The 22,040-nt window shown below is 37.5% G+C and overlaps 1 protein-coding gene across 1 annotated transcript in view; it reads right to left on the bottom strand.

The window, feature by feature from the left end:
- Positions 1-22,040, bottom strand: part of LOC131037321 (cleavage and polyadenylation specificity factor subunit 2) — a 152,529-nt gene that overhangs the window by 5,593 nt on the left and 124,896 nt on the right. The gene's annotated exons all lie outside the window — the stretch shown is intronic.

The raw sequence follows: 22,040 nt of genomic DNA on the forward strand, positions 1-22,040 counted from the left end.
GGTCTTTTCGCAGCAGTCTCGTCAGTCTCTTTGCTTTGCAAGTGTTTGGGGGTTAAATTGATCAAGTTTGCTTTTTGTTTGAGTGAATTTGATTAAGTCTAGGGCTTGTTTTGGCTGTTTTAGGGTTTTTGTCTTTAGTCCTAGATTTTAGGGGTTTCTGTTAGGTTCTTGGAAAAACTGAATGTAGAATTGGGATCAAGACCCTTCAAGGAACCTCCCAGTAAAATTTGAGTGAATTATGAGCACTTACTATTTTTAGTAAGTTTCACTGCCACCCGGATTGTTCTATTTTTTCAAAAAAATCAAACTTACTATTTTTAGTAAGTGCTTTCCTGACCAGTTTTGTCCAAACCATAACATTTTGAAACACTTACTATTTGGGAAAATCTATTTTGGTAGGTTCATCCCTGAAGACGCTGAAGACTGGACGTTCCTGGAGATAATTTCTAAATCCGGAAGAGTTGGAAGGCAGACAAGTTGGATCAAAAAATGGTTAAGTATGGAACTCCTATTCTAGAAGAGGAAAGCACGCAAAATCATCCAAGTCTGGAAATTCACATCAATCCATCAATGTCATCCTAATCCGAAAATGGCCTGAAATTTCACTAAGTGTGAAAATTTGAAAGATCTTCCAAAATTCAGAATTTGCATTATGATTCCTAGGGACCTGAAACCACTCTCAAACATCCTGCCAATATATATGAAATATAACTTCAAGTATAAGAAAGGAGAAAGACATATTGGTAGAACACATCAAATTCCTCCACCTAAGAGAAATGTCGCCCAAGCATTCAGGAGGGCACCAAATTTGAAGTGTCATGGAAGGAAGGAAAAATAGTGAATCCCTCCTCATCATCAATAAAACAACCCAACACTTAGGGAGAGCGCTAAAGAGGGGCAGTGAAGGAAAATCCTCTAAATCATGAATTCCTCCCCTATGATGAAATATCGCCATGAGACACGGAAGGGTGCCAAAAAGAGATGTGCATGAAGAGATGGAAAAAAGAGTGAATTCCATGCCAAAGGTGAAATAGCACCTTAGATTGGAGGAAGGCACTAAACTCAAGATGCCTTAGAAATGGAGAAAATGTTGAAATTCCTTGGCACCTAACAAATAGCACCCATGCTTGGAATGGAATGCCAAATCTCTCCCGCCTTGGAAAGATGTGAAAAGGGAAAATTGCGCCTAGTAGTGAAGGAGGGAGACTTGTATGAAATTGTTGCGATAAGTTTCGAGATAATAACAGCGAAACATTGTTCTCTGATGGTGTCCACTTAAGTTATTTTTTCAAGACTTGCATGGTTTCACCTTCCTCACTTAGACTAGAATTTTATTTTCTCAATGCAGGTTGCCGTGTTTGCCAAATATGGAAAATGTGTTCTGGACGCAGCGGGATTGGCGGAGTTTGTTTGATCCGTTGCAAGTGGTCGATCTCTGGAAAGAGATCTGATTGGATTTAGTTTGCCTCGAGGTCGATGAAGGAACCCTAGCGCCAAAAGTTTGAATGTCGTTTTGGCTGGAATGCTTGGGATAAATATGTAGATCGAAGTCCAGATCTGTTGCTGCTGCACGAGAGTGAGTGAAGCTAGTGAAGAGAGTGAAACCAGAAAGTTAATCAGTCAAGTGCCCATCGACAATCACAGAGGAGACTGAGTGCGTGAGAGAGAATCGGTTAGAAGAGTTCAACTGGCAAGGGTAAGGTAACTGGCAGACTATCATTAAGCCTGACAGTGGTGTGAACCGGCAAAGGAATCAAAAAAGAGTGAACCTGCAGAGAAGACACAGAGAAGATCAGAGCAAGGTTTAAACCGGCAAGGGGAATAACTAGCAAGCTGTGAACCGGCAGTGAGCAGAGAGCAGAGTACCGGCAGAGAAGAAACAGAGGTTGAACCGGTAAGGTTGCAGCGGAGAGAAGGTGAGCAGAGAATCCGCAGAGACTTGTACAGAGGTGAACCGGTGGACAGACATGTGTGAGAGTTACAAAGTTCATTTGTAACAAGGATATTACTTTTGTTTCAATATATGATATTGTAATCACTGAGTTGGAGATCAGTGCAAGGGTGGGTGCTCCTTGGGTTGGTGCTCTAAAATCGGGGGTTGGTGCCCTAAATGTTGTAACCAGTGTGTTTATTGTGAGGCTGGATTGGAGTAGTAGACTCCAACAGCATTTCTCACCGAGGTTTTTCCAATCTTGGGTTTTCCTCGTATATACCGATGTTATGTGATGCGCCTTGTCTGGTTGCATTGAGTTGTCTTGTTTTGTCTTACTAGTAAGTTATCTTGGCATTAGGTTTGATAACCGGTAATCACTCTTAATATTAAGCGGTTAGGAAATTGGAAATCACTGATTCACCCCCCCCTCTCAGTGCAATCTTGTATTCAACACAACTTTGGTGGTGGAAGATCTAGCCTAGTTGGTGACTTAGCAAAGTCACTCAGATTTCACAGTGGATTCAAAAGTTGAGGTTTCAAGATTTACCAAAGTCTTATTCGAAGACAAATTTCAGAGTTTATTGTTTCAGTAGGTAGAATTTTGCCTAGAAAGACATGGATGCCCATGTTTGAATAGAAATCCAAGTGTTGGGTGATTTAATTTTGGTTTGGGCTATTTTGATACAATGATTAAGGCGAGGACATCCTGATTGAGTTGAGTTGATACTCACTGCTGAGCGTGAAGTTTCTGTTTTGGTTGACATATGTTCTAGGAGCTAGGTTAAAGAATAGTGGGTCAACTTGATATTGTGTAAGCAAGTAATCTGGAACACTTTATTCCTGAGTTATTTTATCTTCTTTTTCCTTAGCTCTTTGCTTCTTGGTTGGACTTGAGGCTTATTTCTGAGTTGGGCAATCAAGTATTAAATGAAAGACCATGTACTCGCTAGATGTGAGGGTTTATGCTGAACTTTCAGGCACATGGGATATGTATGAGTTGAATTTACTGTTGCTTGTTGACATGAAGATGAAGGTTGTCTTTGGGATGGGTATTTTTACCACTTTTCTATCAAATGTACCAATACTTTCAGCTTCAGGACTGCGTGTTGGACTGAAAATCATCAAATACTCACTGCAGACTTCTCTAACAGAGATTACAAGGGTTTAAAATCAGATTTCCATTGTGGTATTGCTGAGTATAGTTGTGTGGTTTCCCAAGTGTTAAACTTGCCATTGAAGGAATTGTTCCATTGCAGACCCATATGTGTGGGTGAAGTATATTGAAGTTCATAAGCTGGGTGAGAATTTCTTTACTAAAGTGCTGTTATTGCTATTGCTGTAATGAAGGTTAGCATGTTGAGTGTTGAGAGTTATTTTTCATCAACAATTTCAGACATCAAATGCCAAGGTTTTTAATATTCAAATCTGCTGTTGTATCTTCAAGATTAGATTATTTGTTCTTGGGTCATACATTGACTTTGTTGAAAGAAAGTTTATTCACATCTAAAACACAAAACTGTGCTACACATCTTTACATTTTGGGGAACACACAAACTGTTTGACAAAACTACTGAGAAGGGAAAGGTGAAAAGTTGGGTAAAATCAGCAGTATTCATTATAGACATGACTAGTTTAAGCACTCTAACTAATGTAGATTGTACAAGAAGGATTTTACTCTAAAGAAAACTTATGTGTGAAAATTATGGAAAAGGAAGGCCTTAGTTTCTCTTCCCACCATCCTCTTGCAATACGACAAGCTTATTACCATCTTATGGCTTCCAAGGCCACCAAAAGCATATCAATAGTATCCAATTCTATGCTCCAATTTGCTTTAATGCACACTCTTCTATACTGCACTTATATGCTACTACTCTGCAGAACACTCAACCAAGAATAACGAATCTAGGATGCACATAGCCAAACCTGCAAAAATTAATCAAACAAGAATTCTAATCATTTTAAAATATAAAAAGACATCATTTCCAACAACTACTATTCTTTTCATTCTAACTTGGACAAAACTGCCACAAACATTATGATGAAACTATCATCTCACATATGCATCCACCAACATTGGCTTTACTGTCTAGCCATAACCATTACCAGCATGCCACAAATAGAACACCCATAAAAGTGATGCAACCACAAAACCAACGTATGTGGTGGTATTGTCGCCATGCAAATGTCTTATGTTCCAGTATTATCTTCATAAAGTTAAATAACTCCATGTGAAGCAGGGTCCTCCCCTAGGTTTGGTCGAAGACCAAAAATTGCAGCCTTGTCCAATGAGTAGGAATGTAGTTATTAGTGAGGAATGATAGGTAGGATTACATTTACGATTATGTTTTGCAAGTTTTTAGTGATCTAAAAGTTGCTTTTAGAAGGTCCATGATATTGAGAAGAGAAAGATCTGCAACTATTAGAAATTAAAATGATGACTGGTTTATTGAGGAGTATTAGTTGTAGTGACCCCAAGAATGAGCACTCCTATAGTGTCTAGAGAGCACTTAACACCTCGAAGATTAGTGACTGGCTGGAAGAATAGAGGAATCAATCTGGTAAATCTTAGCCCTCCATGAAGAAATCTATGCCTAAAAGTGGTGAGGGATATCACAAAGAAAGAGGGCCAAGTATCTTTGATTAGGGTAGTAGAAAAAAGTAGATAAAGAGCCTCTCAAATCTCTATGTAAGTAATGGTATTGCACATGAATTTCATACTAGATTAGACATTTAAAAACAAAATGCTACGTGGTCTAAACCCATTGGAACGAACAAAGGTGTAGACCCCTTTCACTTTGTCATTTATGGTAGTTCATCTCAATCCAAAGTTGATGGGAGCATACACAACTGTTCAAGGAGAATCCTCAAGCCATGAAACCACTAATCTTGCAAATAGCTAAATTAGAAAATAGTCCTATTAGCAACCTGTAAGAGATGCTTAGTGTAAAATCCTAGTTTGGGAATGACAAAATTCAAAGAGAAAGGTCTAGGTAACTTGGATGTAGAAACAATAAAAGTCCTCTCTGACAAATTTATTGAGCACCTAATTGCTTGAAGAAGGTGAACAAAAGAAAATAAGGTGTACTAGAAAAGAGGTGTCATGTCCTATAGGAACACTACTATCCACTGAGAGGGCTCGATGAGTCAGTGGATCACACTAAACTCCATTTCTAAAACTTAAAAGCAAATTAAAACATTAAACCATAGAAACACAAGAGCACAACCACAACACCAATTATACGAGGAAAACCCAATGTGGGAAAAACCTCCATGAGAATAGTTGCTAGGATCTACTGTCCTAATCCAACCTCACAAAGAAGATCTGATCACAATTTTATGAGCACCAACTCAAAGAAACACCAATCCCTAAACTTTTATGGATATCAATCCAAAGGAGCACCAACCCCTGATTTTGAAGCTACAAATTGAAGGAACTACAATTCTTATTCTGAACACCCACTTAGACTAAACATGATTAAAAAATACAAATCATTACTGTAATGTCCCCTTCTCCTTAGCACATGCACTTGTGTCGAGGTTGGCCTATATTTGACCCTCATAGGCCAAGGAGTTGTTTATGGGGTCGACATGGCGGTGATTGGTGACTTCACATCTCTTTATTATTTGATATTTTGATGTTATAAAGAGATAACATGTATCAGGAGACATGTAAATTTTATTTAATTAATAAATTAAAGGTAGATTAAAATAACATGTTTAATTAAATAATATAAAGTGTACCTAACCTTATCTTCTAGAAGGTGATTGTGACGTATTATGTAATGAATAAATAGAAGAGGGGAAACACATGTTGGGCATCAATCGTTTATGTTATCTCTTGTTGAGTTGTGGAGACACAGGTTGTCCACAGAAGATCTTGGGGAAGGATACCTCCCTTTGGTCAGCATAACTGAGGAGGTGAAAGACCCTCTGAAGGGTTGCAAAGGAGTGGAGAGCATTCAGCTTTCCATATTGAGCATAAGGAGATTCTTATATCAGATCTCTGCTGTGCTTCAGACTTGTAGATTTTGAAGAGATCGCCTTGTATTGGGAAAGCACCCATTGTGCCATTTTAGACAGCGAATGTCCTAAAAGCATTAAGGCGATATTTATCATCATTGGCTGGAAGCAAATCGAAGTGATTGAGGGCTGACATCAACCTGTTGCAGACTTTGGTCACCACAATCTTATTCACACTACCTCCCAGGTGCTTCAATTTCTACTTTTGATCATTCCAAAATTAATAGCAGTGGAGGACAATACCTTTTAAAACGATTTGCAAGGGTTTGGGGGTCAAAATTGGAGTATACTGTCAGTCTGATCAGAAGCAGGTCCGTGGCCATTATGTCCTTCGATTTTCACTGTTAATTGCACATGAAGCTTGGAACCTCTCTTGGGGGTTAGGCGCTGTCATAACAAGGAGAATCCGATCAGTTTGGAGTTACTGAAACCATAGACTGCAGTTTGCAGACCTTCATCAGCAGTAGCAGGGACGGCATATACCTGGGTTTGAATCTGCCCATTGGAAGCCTTCATGATTGAGATGTGTTTGCTACCTCCAACGTCTATCTTGGCAACATACCAGGTTCTCTTTTTCTCATCTCATTTGTTTGTAATGGTGAAAGAGTGAATTTATATCAGACTTGAGTCCTCAGAAAGTCTGAGATCTAGTCATGTAAATCTGTCCTTGTAATTGGTTATTGTCAGCATATTGTAAGAAGGGATTAAGCTTGACATGGGACTACATTAATTTGATAGCATTCTGAGATGTATGCCAGGTGTTTGACTAAATGACAGCAAGGAGTTCTGTCTCATATATGAGCCTGATTTCCCCTTGATATGTTGTAGATGTTGTTTAGAAGTATTTCTATGGTATTACGTTATTGCTGTGACTCATTATACATGAAGTAGTTGCCTTTGAATGTCTTTGAAGCCAATATGAAACTGAAAACACAAAATTAAACCATGATAACCAATTGTTTGATGAACTGTTTGAGTGATAAATATTAGGATTTTATATCAGAACTTAGCAGGGACATTACCCTGTTATACATGTATTTTGTAAGTCTATTTGTTCTCCTCTTCAGTCTTGCTTGATGTATCAATTCAGCACACACTCTACTTTTCAACTTCTGCCTCTCTTCTCCACAGCATCATCAATCCGTTATCAACCTTTTTAAGTGCATGTTTTCATAAATTGATATGTGCTATCCTTTTTCTTTCATGTCGGCCAAGACTCTATTTCTCAATAACTCATCACAGATTAGTAAATCAGCTAGTTTCATCATTGTCATGCAAAATGATCTATACGGCTCACTCTATTTACATTCTAGTTTGTTCATCTATTCGGTTTCTCATCACAACTCATAGCACTTGCTCTTCACAGTAACCACACACAATCCGTTCAGTAGGATTTAACGGTCATTTGTTCTTGTTGTTTTGTTCAAGTTCCAAGACTACATGTTTACGTGCCAAAAGGATTTCTTCAACATGTTTGATCTGTTGGTATTTTGGATATGTTGATATGGTTTTGTCATTGATGTCAACACTTGTCAACATTTATCAACACTTGGAAACTCTTGATTATGTTCACCGGCAAGTCAGTGACTTATGCACAGTCATTGATATTTGGTTCACCGGCACTTGGAATGACTTGGAGACTACTTGGTTATGTCGAAGACATTGTTTGGACACTTTGTTATGGTGATTTGTTCATAGGTCTATTCGAGTTTGCATATTTGCTGTTATCGGCAAATAGGTCTAGGTTATGCACCGGCAAGCATATCTATTCCAGATCAGCACGACACGTTATGAAGATGATTTGTTATTATTGTAAATGCATTGAACCGACATGATGCATCAGATATTGATTCATTTGTAAATGATTTTAATGTACTTTAGTGAGCCGACCTACTCAATTGGTCTTAGCTTATGGTATAAATGTAAGATCTCATTTGTGAGATTGATATGGAATTGGAAAAAGGATTGTAATAAGGTATATGCGAATATAAGTAGAGCTATACACGCATACATCATTCAAGATTGAAGGAAGGTTTGAAGGCGGCATATTAGAGCTAAACCGGTACTGAATCCAACATATGAAGATGTTATTTTGAGCAGTACATTATCATTCGATTTAACCATCCAATTGTAGTCAGTGTGACTCCCATTTTGTGATTGAGCAGTGAGCTCTAGGTAGCTGGCCTTTTTGCATGTGCAGACTCCATATTGTACACATACCATCTGCAGTAGTATCATGTGATTGTGGGCAAGGCTTCCCACCATGGTTTTTCCCCTTACAAGGTTTCCACGTACAAATATCTGTGTTATGTGTTGTGGATGTTATTGTTTTTCTGTTTCATGCATTAATCTTTACCGGTACTACAATTAACTGATAAAACTGTCTACCAACATAAAGTTTGGTTTACCGGTATTAAGCATTAAGTTTTGGTTAAGATAATTTTGGTTTGAATTTATTGGACAACTGATTCACTAAGGCAGTAAGAGATTTACCTAAGATTGTTAAACCTCACAATCCGGTATGTAAGGAATGTCAATTTGGAAAGCAAGTTAGAGCATCTTTTAAGAGTATACTAGATAAATCCAATAATGCTCTTGACTTAATTAATACTGATTTATGTGGTCCAGCAAGAACTAGAAGTTTACAAGGAGATAGGTATTTTATCCTAATCATTGATGACTATTCTAGAATGTGTTGGGTTACTTTTCTCAGGAAGAAATCAGAAGCTTTTGGGAAATTCAAACTATTCAAGGTGATGGTAGAGAATGAAACCGGTAAGAAAATCAAATGTTTGAGATCATATCAAGGAGGTGAACTCACATCTAAGGAATTTAATACATTCTGTGAAGTGAATGGGATCAGAAAACAGTTATCAACACCCCGGACACCCTAGCAGAATGGAGTTGTGGAAAGGAAAAACAAAACTATCTTGGATGCAGCTAGAAGCATGATATCAGAAGCTAACCTACCTCATATATATTGGAGAGAAGCAATGAATACAACAGTTTACACATTCAACAGAGTTCACATCAAAGATGAAACCGGTAAGACCCCTCATGAACTATGGTTTGGCAATACTCCTACTCTTAAATATTTCAGAATATTTGGATATAATGCTATATTAAAAGAGATAAGTATATTGACAAATTTGATCCTAGAAGTGATGAAGGAATATTTCTTGGTTATTCATCTTAGAGCAAGGCATATAGATGTTTTAACAAGAGATTGCAGAAAATTGTTGAGAGTGCAAATGTGAAGATTGATGAACAGTTTAGAGGAAATTCAAGGTACATGGACTCTGAACCGGCAATAGAGATAATAACAAACGAACCTACAATGAGTACACCGGTACAGAATGTTGATCCAGTTACACCGGCATCATTTGAGGATTCAACAGTCACTGAAGAACAACAGCAAGTAAAAAAACACCCCGGTATGTAAGATTGAACCACTCTGAAGATCTGATAATTGGAAACAAGTATCAAGGAGTTATGACTAGAGGAAGATTGGCAAATGAAAAGGTATGTCTTATTTCTCAAATTGAACCAGCATCAATTAATGAGGCATGTGAAGATAAATATTGGATTAAAACTATGGAAGATGAATTGGAACAAATTGAAAAGAACAATACATGGACATTAGTTCCCTGGCCTAAAGACAAATGTAATTGGAACTAAATGGGTATTCAGAAATAAACTTAATGAAGATGGCAAGGTAATCAGAAACAAAGCAAGATTAGTGTGTAAGGGATATTCACAGAAAGAAGGAGTTGATTATAATGAAACCTTTGCACCGGTAGCTAGAATTGAGGCAATCGAATTATTCTTGGCTTTTGCAGCCCACAAGAACTATAAAGTATATCAAATGGATGTTAAATGTGAATTTCTAAATGGAGATCTTGAAGAAGAAGTTTATATTGAACAACCTGATGGATTTTCATTGACAGATGACAAAGATATGGTTTGCAGGTTAAGGAAAGCTTTGTATGGACTAAAGCAAGCTCCTAGAGCTTGGTATGCTAGATTGGACAAATATATTTTGAAGATTGGTTTTACTAAAGGTAATGCAGACAACAATCTATACTACAAAGTGACTAATGATGACATCTTGGTTATTGAAGTTTTTGTTGATGATATAATCTTTGGAGGAGAAGATGGATTATGTAAAGACTTTTCTAATAAAATGCAGCAAGAATTTGAAATGTCTATGATTGGGGAGATAAAATTCTTTTTAGGATTGCAGATTTCACAAACTGATAAAGGTATATTCTTATGTCAATCTAAGTACTTGAAGGAATTACTAGAGAAATTTGGCATGGAAAACTCTAAACCGGTAAGCACACCTATGACTACAACTGATAAATTATCATTGAAGGATGAATCAACACCTGTTAATTCGACTAGATACAAGTCTATGATAGGAGGTTTCTTGTATTTGACACAAACAAGACCTAATATTATGAATGCAGTATGTATTGTCTCAAGATTTCAGAGTAATCCTAAGGAAATCATGAATCAGCAGTAGAAAGGATTTTCCGGTACCTACAAGGCACTACAAATCTTGGCTTATGGTATCCTAGAGATGAAAACTTTGATTTATGTGCATACACAGATGCAAATTGGGCAGGAGATGTAGATGACAGAAAAAGTACCATTGGTGGAGCATTTTTTCTTGGTAGCAGATTAATTTCTTGGTTGAGCAAGAAACAAAGTTGCACATGTTTATCAATAGCTGAATCAGAATATGTTGCAGCAGCAACTAATTGCACACAGGTATCATGGATTAAACAAATGTTGAAGGACATAAAGGGAAAATGCAAGGAACCTATAACTATTTATTGTGATAATATGGCAGCAATTGATATATCAAAGAATCCGGTATTTCACTCAAAAACTAAACATGTTTCTATCAAATTCAATTTTCTAAAAGAGAATGTTGAAGCAAAAGAAGTGAAATTGGTTTATGTGAATACTAAAGAGCAGATTGCATATATTTTTACTAAGCCTTTGCCTAAGGAGACTTTTGAATATCTCAGAGAACAGCTTGGGGTTCTACCCCCACCAGTAGAGACTTAGACAGTTGATGTTTGTCATCAACCGGCAGAATTAACAGAGAAATCTTTTATTCCGGCTTTGATGAGGAGAGCTACTTCTCAAGGGGAGTAGTTGGTATTTTGTATTTGAATCTGGTTTTTGTATTGCTTTGGCATTTGATGTCAAAGGGGGAGAGATATCTATGGAAAAACACATTATCCCTTAGGGGAGAGACTGTTACTTTGGGGAGAAATTGATGGAGAGATTATTACTCTCTGTATCTGTATTTTGGTTTCTGGTTAATGATCTCTTCGGGAGATTGTTGGTTTTTTATTTTTGGCATTTCTGCTTTGGCAATTGATGGTTTTTCCATTTTGTGTTGCCATCAATGCCAAAGGGGGAGATTGTTGGTATTTTGGTTATGTTGATATGGTTTTGTCATTGATGTCAACACTTGTCAACATTTATCAGCACTTGGAGACTCTTGATTATGTTCATCGACAAGTCAGTGACTTATGCACAGTCACCGGTATTTGGTTCACCGGCAGGTTATATTGTTCACCAGCACTTGGAATGACTTGGAGACTACTTGGTTATGTCGAAGACATTGTTTGGGCACTTTGTTATGGTGATTTGTTCATTGGCCTATTCGGGTTTGCATATTTGCTGTTATCGGCAAATAGGTCCAGGTTATGCACCGGCAAGCATATCTATTCCAAATCAGCACGACACGTTATGAAGATGATTTGTTATTATTGTAAATGCATTGAGCCGACATGATGCATCGGATATTGATTCATTTGTAAATGATTTTATTGTAATATCTTTAGTGAGCTGACCTACTCAATTGGTCTTAGGTTATGGTATAAATGTAAGATCTCATTTGTGAGATTGATATGGGATTGGAAAAAGGATTGTAATAAGGTATATGCGAATATAAACAGAGCTATACATGCAGACATCATTCAAGATTGAAGGAAGGTTTGAAGAAGGCATATCAAAGCTAAACCGGTATTGAATCCAGCATATGAAGATGTTATTTTGAGCAATACATTATCATTGGATTTAACCATCCAATTGTAGTCAGTGTGACTCCCATTTTGTGATTGAGCAGTGAGCTCTAGGCAGCTGGCCTTTCTGCATGTGCAGACTCCATATTGTACACACATACTATCTGCAGTAGTATCATCTGATTGTGTGTAAGGCTTCCCACCGTGGTTTTTCCCCTTACAGGGTTTCCACGTACAAATATTTGTGTTATGTGTTATGGACGTTATTGTCTTTTTGTTTCAAGCAATAATCTTTACGAGTACTGCAATTAACTGATAAAACTGTCTACCGGCATAAAGTTTGGTTTATTGGTATTAAGCATTAAGTTTTGGTTAAGATAATTTTGATTTGAATTTATTGGACAACTGATTCACCCCCCCCTCTCAGTTGTCTCCGGGACCTAACATGATCGTTAAATCTGCATTCGTGTGACCATTTCACACATCACCACATCAAAAATGGGGACCCCATCTTTCCGCTTCCAACAGTAACAGTCAGTTGGTCAAGTGGTTAGTTCTTGACGTTAGACTCCAAAATGAAGTTTCATTTGTCTTAGAGCATTGTCAACCTTAATAACTAAGGATGATTTTCATGAGTTAAAGAGGTGAAGTTGCCTAGCCTAGGTCAATTAAGGTTTGAGATGAGGGTTTGTCTCAATTGTGTTCAAACATCAAAATCTAGTGTGAAGGAGTCTTAGATGGCCGAAGGATGAAGTATTGAATCAATATTTGTCTTAGAATTAAAACTTTGGCAAACTTAGTCTCATAATCTTGATGAAGCTTTGGATGCAAATGGATTGCAAAGATCCCCTAATTAGCGGACTAAAGAGTGGATTGCAAAACTAGTCAAGTTGGCTGATCATGTGTTGACTTGCAAAGGCACCTCTAAAATTCGACTTGATGTTGAGGTTCTAAGGGGTCTTAAAAAGTCGCCTTGGTCAATAAGTTGCAATGGTGCCCTCAAATGCCACCTCCATCAAATGTTGCAATGATACCTCAAAATGTCGCCTTCAAGCTAATATTGCAAAGGAAAGTTGAGATGTTGCCTCTATCATATCTTTCAAAGGTGTCAAGAAAGGTTGCCCCAATCATGAAATTGCAAAGATGTCAAGAAAATCCAACTTGGACATTAAGATGCAAAGCTACCTCAAATGTCGCCTCCATCAAATGTGGCAAAGTTCTCTCAAAATGCCGACTTGATGATTAACTTGCAAAGGCCTTCTAAATAGCCACCAAGATATTAAGTTGCAATGCTCCCTTTAAATTCCGACTTCGTAGTTGAATTGCAATGCTATCTCTAAAAGCCACCTTGATCAATACTTGCAATGGTCTCCCAAAAAGCCGATCCAAGGTGTGATTGCAAAGGTAAGTTAAAAAGCCACCTTAATGATGAAGTTGCAAAGGCCTCCCAAAATACCGCCAAGGTGATGGATTGCAAAGGTCTTTTTAAAAGCCGCCACTACATCGAACTTGCAATGGTGCCTCCAAAGGCCGCCAAGATGCTAAGTTGCAATGGTGTCTTGAAATGCCGCCAAGATCTTAACTTGGAAATGTGAATTAGAATTCCAACTTGATGATTAACTTGCAATGGTACCTCAAAAGGCCACCCAAGGTGTTAACTTGCAATGATCTCCCAAAAGACCGCCATTAGCAAATGTTGCCAAGGTCATCTAAAATGCCGACTTGATGACAAGTTGCAAAGGTGTAAAAGAAATGCGTCTTGATGATTGACTTGCAAAGGTCCTAGAAATTGCCGCCAAGGAAAGAGATGCAAGGGTCATTTAAGCAAATGATGCAAAGATCATTCAAAAATCCGACCAAGTATTGAAGTTGCAAAGGTGCTAATGAATATCGCCAAGATCAAATAATGCAAAAGTGGGTTAGAATTCCGACTTGGTGATTAAGTTGCAATGGTGTCTCAAAATACCGCCAAGGTGATAAATTGCAAAGGTGACACTAAAATCTGCCTAAGAACAAAATTGCAAAGGTGCTCTCAAAGTCCGCCAAGATTAAGAAATTAGAAGGTCAAAATTATGAACAAAATGCAAAGTCGTCTTTCAAAGTATAGAGTGCCCACCTTAAAGAGCAATTTAAAAAGTTTTTTTTTTAAATAAGCAAGTCAGCCTAAAGGGGAATAGGAGATGAAGAGACACGTCACTATGTTTTCAATGCCTATATAAAGGGGTGTTAATTCTCATTCAAAGACATCATTCAAACCAAATAACACAATCTACTCTACAATTTAGGAAGATCAGCAAATTTGTCTACATCAGCAAGGCGAATTTGATCAGTTCACAATTTGTAAGAAGGGCAAATTCTCTCTACAAGAGCGATTGTGATTGCAGGTTTGATCATTTCATTGATCAAACACTCATTTACAAGGAGGGAAAAAACGATTTTAAGATCAACATTCAGATTTTCATCCCTGAAATCAGGATTTTGAAGGGCAAATTTATCCACAATCAGCAATCTTGATAGCAAGTTTGAGGGGCAAAGTCACCTATATTGGCGATTTTGGACAGCGGAGTTGATCATTTCATTGATCAAACACTTATTTATAAGGAGAGTGGAATCAATTTGAAGATCTTTATTCTGATTTTAAAAAACATTTTCAGATCAAAATCTGTGTGTAATCAACCCTACATCTGCATATAAAAGATGAAATAAGGTCAAACCAGGCCTTAACATTTGGTGGGTTGTCATTTGTAAGAACGTACTTCTATGCAAAACACCTTTACAAACCCTAATGTTTTGATCAATTGCTATAAAGGATTGAAAGTTTAAGCTCATTTTATTATTTTCAGGTCTGATTTTGTCATAAAACTGTAGCTTTCAAGTTTTGTCAGTGTCTTTTTTTATTAACCTAAGCCAAGGTAAGATAGGTTGTAAATCAAGTTGAATATCGAAAGTATTTTACCTATCATTTCTCATCTCACGAAAAAAAAAAGAAAACTTCAAAATCATATCTATTTGGTGACAAACTTATATTGGTTGCAGGCCAATGACTGGAGCAAAGGCACGAGGAAACAAGAGACAGGTCCAAATGAAGAATGAATTCAAGGACACACTCTTTGAAACAAAGCTCACCTCCAAATGGCAAAAGATTGGCGACACAAACTTCGGGCACACGGATGTGGAAGATTTTCGAGATCAAGTGTTCGGGAGAGGCAAAAACACCACTTCAAAGATGGCAAAGAAGCTCACAAGGAATGGCATTGCTCACATTGCAAGCTTCCCACCAGCAGTACAATGTAGCGAATTGGTGCTAGAGAGTGCAAAGCATTATGACTCAAAGAGGAGAATTGCAGTGGCACCAGATGGAAGTAAGATAGCATACCTCACCAACCTATCCATAGCTGAAGTATTCAACGTGCCCACCTACGACAAGCTCATTTACAAGAGTAAGGATGATGCATTAGCACTATATCAAAGCAAACCAAATGTATGTGATGATATCCTCCACAAGAATTGGATCATTGAACCTTGGAGTAGTACTAAGTGAGTACCTAAAAAGATGCTCCTCAAGTCATATTTCAAGGAAGGAATAGCCGAGCTCATAATGATGCTGAACAGAGTTATGGGATCCCCATAGACTGCTTCTTGCGACTCTTGGATGTGGTATTACATAGAATACATGAGCAATTGAAGAATGTTGAGCAAACTAAAACATTTTATATGAGTTCATACTTGATCTACATTTTGGCAAGATAAGGGAAATACAAAGGTTTGAACAATAAAGCACCTGTTGGACCAGCAGAAGAACAAATGCTCTCATATGATGCATATCCAGAGTTGCAATTAAGAAATATTGTTGCTCATTTCAAGAGGGTGAATGATGCATTCACCATGCACATTGTGAGAAGATCGCAAGGACGCACTCATATCAGACTATCCAAGGAGTCAATGAACTTGATAAAGTATGGGTGTTGGTATACTCAATTCCAAAAATTCACATATTTGAGGATACAAAGGATGCTCTTCATATGCCTACCGATTGCCCAGATATCCCACAAACAGGATGGTGTTGCTAGAAGTATCCAGGCAGCTTCTAGAATATGATACAATCAAGAAGAAAAGGAAGAAAGCAAAGACTACTTTCCTAGTCATGGTGGGAAAATCCCTTGAAACATGCCCCACCTATCCAGCAGCACAAGGAGCGGAGGAAGAATTACAATACTATAATCTCACGATTCACACCTCAAGGAGCAATTTTGATCCCTATCATAACATCCAAACAGTGAATTAAGAGTGATTTCCCAACATCATGCACGTGGAAGATCATTGGGCTAATGCAGTTAATGATTTCCAGATAAGAGAAAGAACATACTCAAGATTCTCTCTCAAATTGATCAGGCAAACAAAAGTATTGCGGGTACCGGATCAGATTGAAGGAGATGAAGATCTGATATTACCACATTACAAAAAAGAAAAAGGCTAGCCCCCTCCTTCGATAGATTGGTATGCTCCTGAGGTTACTCAATTAGAAGTTGTAAATCAAATAGTGCAAGACAATACCTGGAAATGGATAATGTATCAATCAGATAAGTTGAGAGAAAAAGGTATCACTTTGACATATAACCGGATGAATAATGAAGTCATCATCCTATCAATATGAAGATTCAGAGGATTCCGAAGATGAAAATACAGGAAATGAAGCAAACACACAAGGGGAGAATAATCAACATGATATCCCTGAAAGTTCAAAAGCCCAAGCAAAGAAAAGGAAAAGGATGGATGATAATGCAGCTCAGCAAAGAAGAAAAAGTCAACAAGAACTCCGTCTACCGCTAGTACTCCTTCTGGAAGAGAAGTGGATATCTTTGTAGATATGAATGCAGCTTTGATAGGAAAGAACGTCTTGCAAGAAGATGAAGGAGTTATTCATAATACACAAGATAGGAGTGTCAATGAATCCAATGACACCAATCAGCAAGAGGAGCAAGAGATTAATTCACCACCTCATGATGAGGAATCTATCTATGATCAGCAAATCAACACCAATAAAGAAGTACAAGGCATGAATGTTGATAATCAGAATCAAGGACATCATGAAGACACATTCATGGACCCCGAGAGCAATCAGGAACAATCTGATTTAGAAGAGGTGGATGATTAGGCACCCGAATAGTTGAAAGAGAGAATGAAGAAGAAACCGGTGACAATAGTAGACGAGGTTAGATATTTGGATACTTTGCTTGCAAGAGTAGAACAGAACAAATAAAAGAAGCCCAAGAAGTATTCCAGAATTGTGAATGATGCATCTGGCTCACGAAAGGTGCAAGTAGCTGTTCCTAAATATGATAAGCCAAGGGATCAAATCACAGCAAAAGATTATGACATAAGGGAGATAGACATTGGTCCTATCACTCACACTCAGGTTGTTGAAGAGTTTAGAGGATCAGACTCTAACATGGAAGAGCAATTGGAGATTGAGGTTAGAAAGAAGAAGCAATTGATAGACTACATCCACCGTATGTCTTCTCGATAGGAGGAAGATGCACCTCTCCCACCTCAAATACTTTCCAAAGAAGCAATCGAAGGGGCAGAAGAAACAAGGATAATACCTCAAACCACTAAGACATGGATTGAGAATGCTTTTCAACAAGCTAGTGCATTCACTCATGAGTATCTGCAAACTTATGATAGAGTCACCACATTCTTGTGCAGAATACAGAACATTATGGAGATATGGGATGAATTTCAGTCTATCCGAGATAAGACCATTCCATGTTTGCAAGCATTGAAGGAAATTCCCATTCCATGTTTGCAAGCATTGAAGGAAATTCCCAAACAAATGCTAATCGATGGCGGAGTGATGGACGCAAAGGCAATTTATGACTTCAATAGATGGTATTGCATTTTGGTGACTAAGAGAGAAACTATTGATAAGACAAAGGATGATTGCAATCAAGATGGAGGAAACACTCAAAGCAATTCAAGAACAGTTCATCATCTCAATTAGAGAAATGTTCCTTCAAGATATGCTTGATGAAGATGGTTTTAGTGCTGATGAATTGCATAATCAGATAAAGTCTATCTTCTTGCCAACAACAGGTTTCTCAGATGTTGTTTTAACTGGAGTATGTTCATTCATGGCCTTCATGGTAATGTTTTGAAAATAAGAGATGGAATAGCAAAAGGTCTTTGATACCTGTGCTGATACATTGGAGGTGATTGAGTTCAAACTCGATAATTTGCCTCACTTGTCCATGGAAGAGCTCAATTCCATAATGTCCAAATTCATTGCATTCACCATCAGAGAGGACCAAGGGAACGAGATTCTAGAAGAAGGTTTGTTATGAGCTGCATGTGATGTTCATTTTCCCATTGGAGGAAATTTCCTCAAAGTTTGTGTCAAAACATGCTTGATTTCTATTGGATGATTATGTAATTGGTTAGTTGGCTACAACTAACCCTAATTAGGGTTTTGATCTAAGTCGTCCATTTCAGGGCAATCTTGGCCCTCTATTTCATTTTGGAGCTCTATATAAGCTGCCATTTTTTTAATTTTGTAAGAGATAGATACCTTGAGATATTGAGATTTAGAGATAGAGAGATAGATAGATGAGAAAGACTTGAACAATTGTTGCTACTTTGTTGCTGGATTAATAAAGACATTGAAGTGTGGTGTTTTCTATTCAATATTTGGAGCATTTGCATGGTTATTCATCTTCTCAATCTATAGTTATTGAGAGTTTTGTTTAAGTGTTAGAATTGAATGATAGAATGTTGTGAAACTCTTAATCCATACCACTAGCTATTTATTCACTGCAAGTATGCCTTGTGTGGTCAACTAGAATTCCTAAATGTACTTAAATTTCCATTGTTACTCAATCATTGATATGCATTTAATTGATGTTGTCTGTGTTTGATAATGGTTGGAAAATTCATTTAATCTCCTTAGAAGATTGCATTAGCCTTAGTGGAGTTGTTCTTGCTTGGCAAAACTAAGACTAGTTGAGTTTCACTAAAATCGTCCTTCATCCTTTGCATTCCTCAACCCTAATCTTTTGCCATTTTTTATCAACATCTAGTAGTAATAGGAAAAGAGCTTCATTGCATATCACTTAAACACCACTCCTTGAGCATTCATGTCCTAAGAATACGTAAGGCCCCTTGATGAAACAACAATCACAATGACTAACTGTGCTTATCCACACATCATGCCCTGACATAAAAGAACCTTGGAGTTATCTCAAGTGATCCTTAAGCTAATCTTCAGCATTTGAGAGACTTTGATCAAGACAAGATAAGATACTTTTGTGTATTTTATTCTATGTCCGCATGTGCCTAAAAAACACATCAATGTGCACAATTCATTTGCTTAGTTTTGACCAAAAGGTTTGGTCATATTTTCCACCGTGGCGGTTTCATGCGCCACATCACCTTAGTGCATGCACTATCTCCCTATAACTTCATCTCGTTGACCTTCATTTGTATGTTACATTAAAGGGACATCTCAAAGTGTCTTTTCAATGTGATAAAGTTACATCAATATCATAAATCAAATCTTTAATTTGATTTATTCACTCCTTGTCATCAAGCTTGCCATGTCATCATCTTGTCTCATAATATCAAACTAGTAATGTTTATACACTCGGTCAAATAGACTCCAAAAGCTTTCATCAACATCGCAATCTCTTGTTGATATGCATTTACCTCTCGTTGTTCACCTTAGTTCATCAATGAATCGGTGTGACTCAAGAAGAATCTCATCGATATCGTAATGTCATATCGATGCACATTTGGAAATCTTCAACGAGATAATGTCTCATCAACATCAACCTTCGTCAATACTCTGGGTCCCACATTACTACTGCAGAGGCACTTCTTCCATGCGACTGATCAGAGAGACTTTCTACAAGCTCTCCCTCATATGAGATTGTCTCAATGATGAGACCTTATGAAGATTTTATCACCATTGCGGATCCCGCATAACATATCACCTACAATGTAGACATCGCATGGGTTCTATCGTAGTCCACATCATCACCCACGTTGATCGTTGTGACAACGTGGGATCAGTAGGATCGAAATGGGCTTTCACCGATAATAGTATCGATATGACTTCTCTGGATCGGTGGGACTGATATTGGCTCTCACTGAAATCTCTATCTCCTATCGATGACACTATGCTACGCTCCAAATCAAATGGCAAAATATGTGAGCTATTGCTCACTTATAATTTGTGCATCGGGTTATATAAATAACCGATAGTTTTGCTACACCAACAATGTGGGATAAAATCCCAAAGACAGTTTTGTTCATTCTACGTACTCTTTGATTAATCTCTTTGAATGCATTCATCTTCTCTGTTTTGATCGAATACTCGACCAGAAGACAAGTAGTTGACAGCAATGGCAACACACCGAGTCGAAATAATGAGTCGAATGCTCAATCTCTCAATCGAATGCCAACATGTCCAAAGTAATGTTAATAGACTAGAAGAGAAAATGGTCCTCAATGAACTAGCAACACTGACTTCCAAACTAACTAACAAAGACAATCTCCTCTAAGGAACAAAGTGCTAAGAAAGAATACATGCACAAGACAAAGGGAAATCAGGTATAGATCAAAGCCTGTGTATAAACCGAGTCCAAAGATACACTAGAGGCTAAGGAATTGGGCGGCAGAATTGTCTTGGATACTACACCAAGGAACTATATGTTTCCACCAGATCATATGTTGAAGCATAATTACTGAAAATCTTTTAGTCTAAGCCCAACAACTAGACCTCAATTTAGGGCCCCAAATCTCAAAACCATACATCACCATGGGCTTAATCATTGCATCAAATAGGCACATCTTTGAAGGGATCTTAGAAAAGTAACTTAGAACATTGGCATCTAGGAATACATAGTGAGGCATATCTCTTGCAAAGATAAGAACGAGTGGAAAGCTACAAAGAAGGAGGACTAATAAACTAAACCCCTAGATAGGTATATGAACTGGTGAATTCACTTGCCTTTCTAGAAGATATGGAACTTGGAAAGGACATCCTTGGTAACATTGAAGACAATTACCTTAACAGAATAAAGTATATGAATTTGACAAATTGGTTGCATTCAAATATGTATACTTCTAATCTAGAACTTGGCAAGCATAAATTAAATATTAAAAAGTACAGTCCTTAAGCAAAGTTGCATGGACACAGATACGGTATCGGATACGGATAAGGTATTGGATACGGATACGGCCATTTTTTAAGACCCCAATATGGGTACGGCCGGATACGTCATTCATAAAAAAACACATACACATATATTTAACACAGTTTTCTAAGTTATTTGAGGAGATTTTCATTACTTCATAAGCAATATAGACACATAATTGCTACATAAATAATGATAAGTTGATTTACCATTTTACAATATGCAAAAATAGTAGAGTTGCATTGGAAGATAACCCAAAAAATGGGTGACTCAAATAGAAAAACATTTCATTTGTCTTTTTCATTGGGTGAAGGTTTTGTTTATACCAATTATTTATTTTTTAAATGCATGAATGAAGTTTATTAAAATCAAATCACATAGTATCTAGCATGGTTGGAAATCAAGGTTTTTTGGGCACATGTGGGTACATTATTCAATGTGTATCCGGGCTATATTGGATACGTATTTGTTTTGGATACAAGAACGGCTACGGGGATACGCATGCCCAGTGAGGGACAAAGGAGTTTCCGGCTACTCTGTCCTTAAGAAATCATCAGCTTTTTTGCAATTTAAAATAGAATTGGTTCAAGAAATTGTGAATTCTAGTGTAAAGGTGAGTGGTAATGAGGTTTTGATCCCTCTCACCATAATCAGACGACCTATTGTTCCAGTAGACATGACGCATTTGAAGCATAATGATTATGGGGTACATTCAAGTGTAACCTAGGATTTAAAATTCTGAGAATGTGTTCGAAGCTTATCCCAGAACACTTAAAGGTAAGCCCTTAATCTTATTCAATATTTTCCAAGAAAGAAAACCAAATAAGGACTAAACTACTTGCTTGTGAACAT

Source organism: Cryptomeria japonica, chromosome 3 (genome assembly GCF_030272615.1).
Source record: "Cryptomeria japonica chromosome 3, Sugi_1.0, whole genome shotgun sequence".
Classification (NCBI taxonomy): Eukaryota; Viridiplantae; Streptophyta; class Pinopsida; order Cupressales; family Cupressaceae; genus Cryptomeria; species Cryptomeria japonica.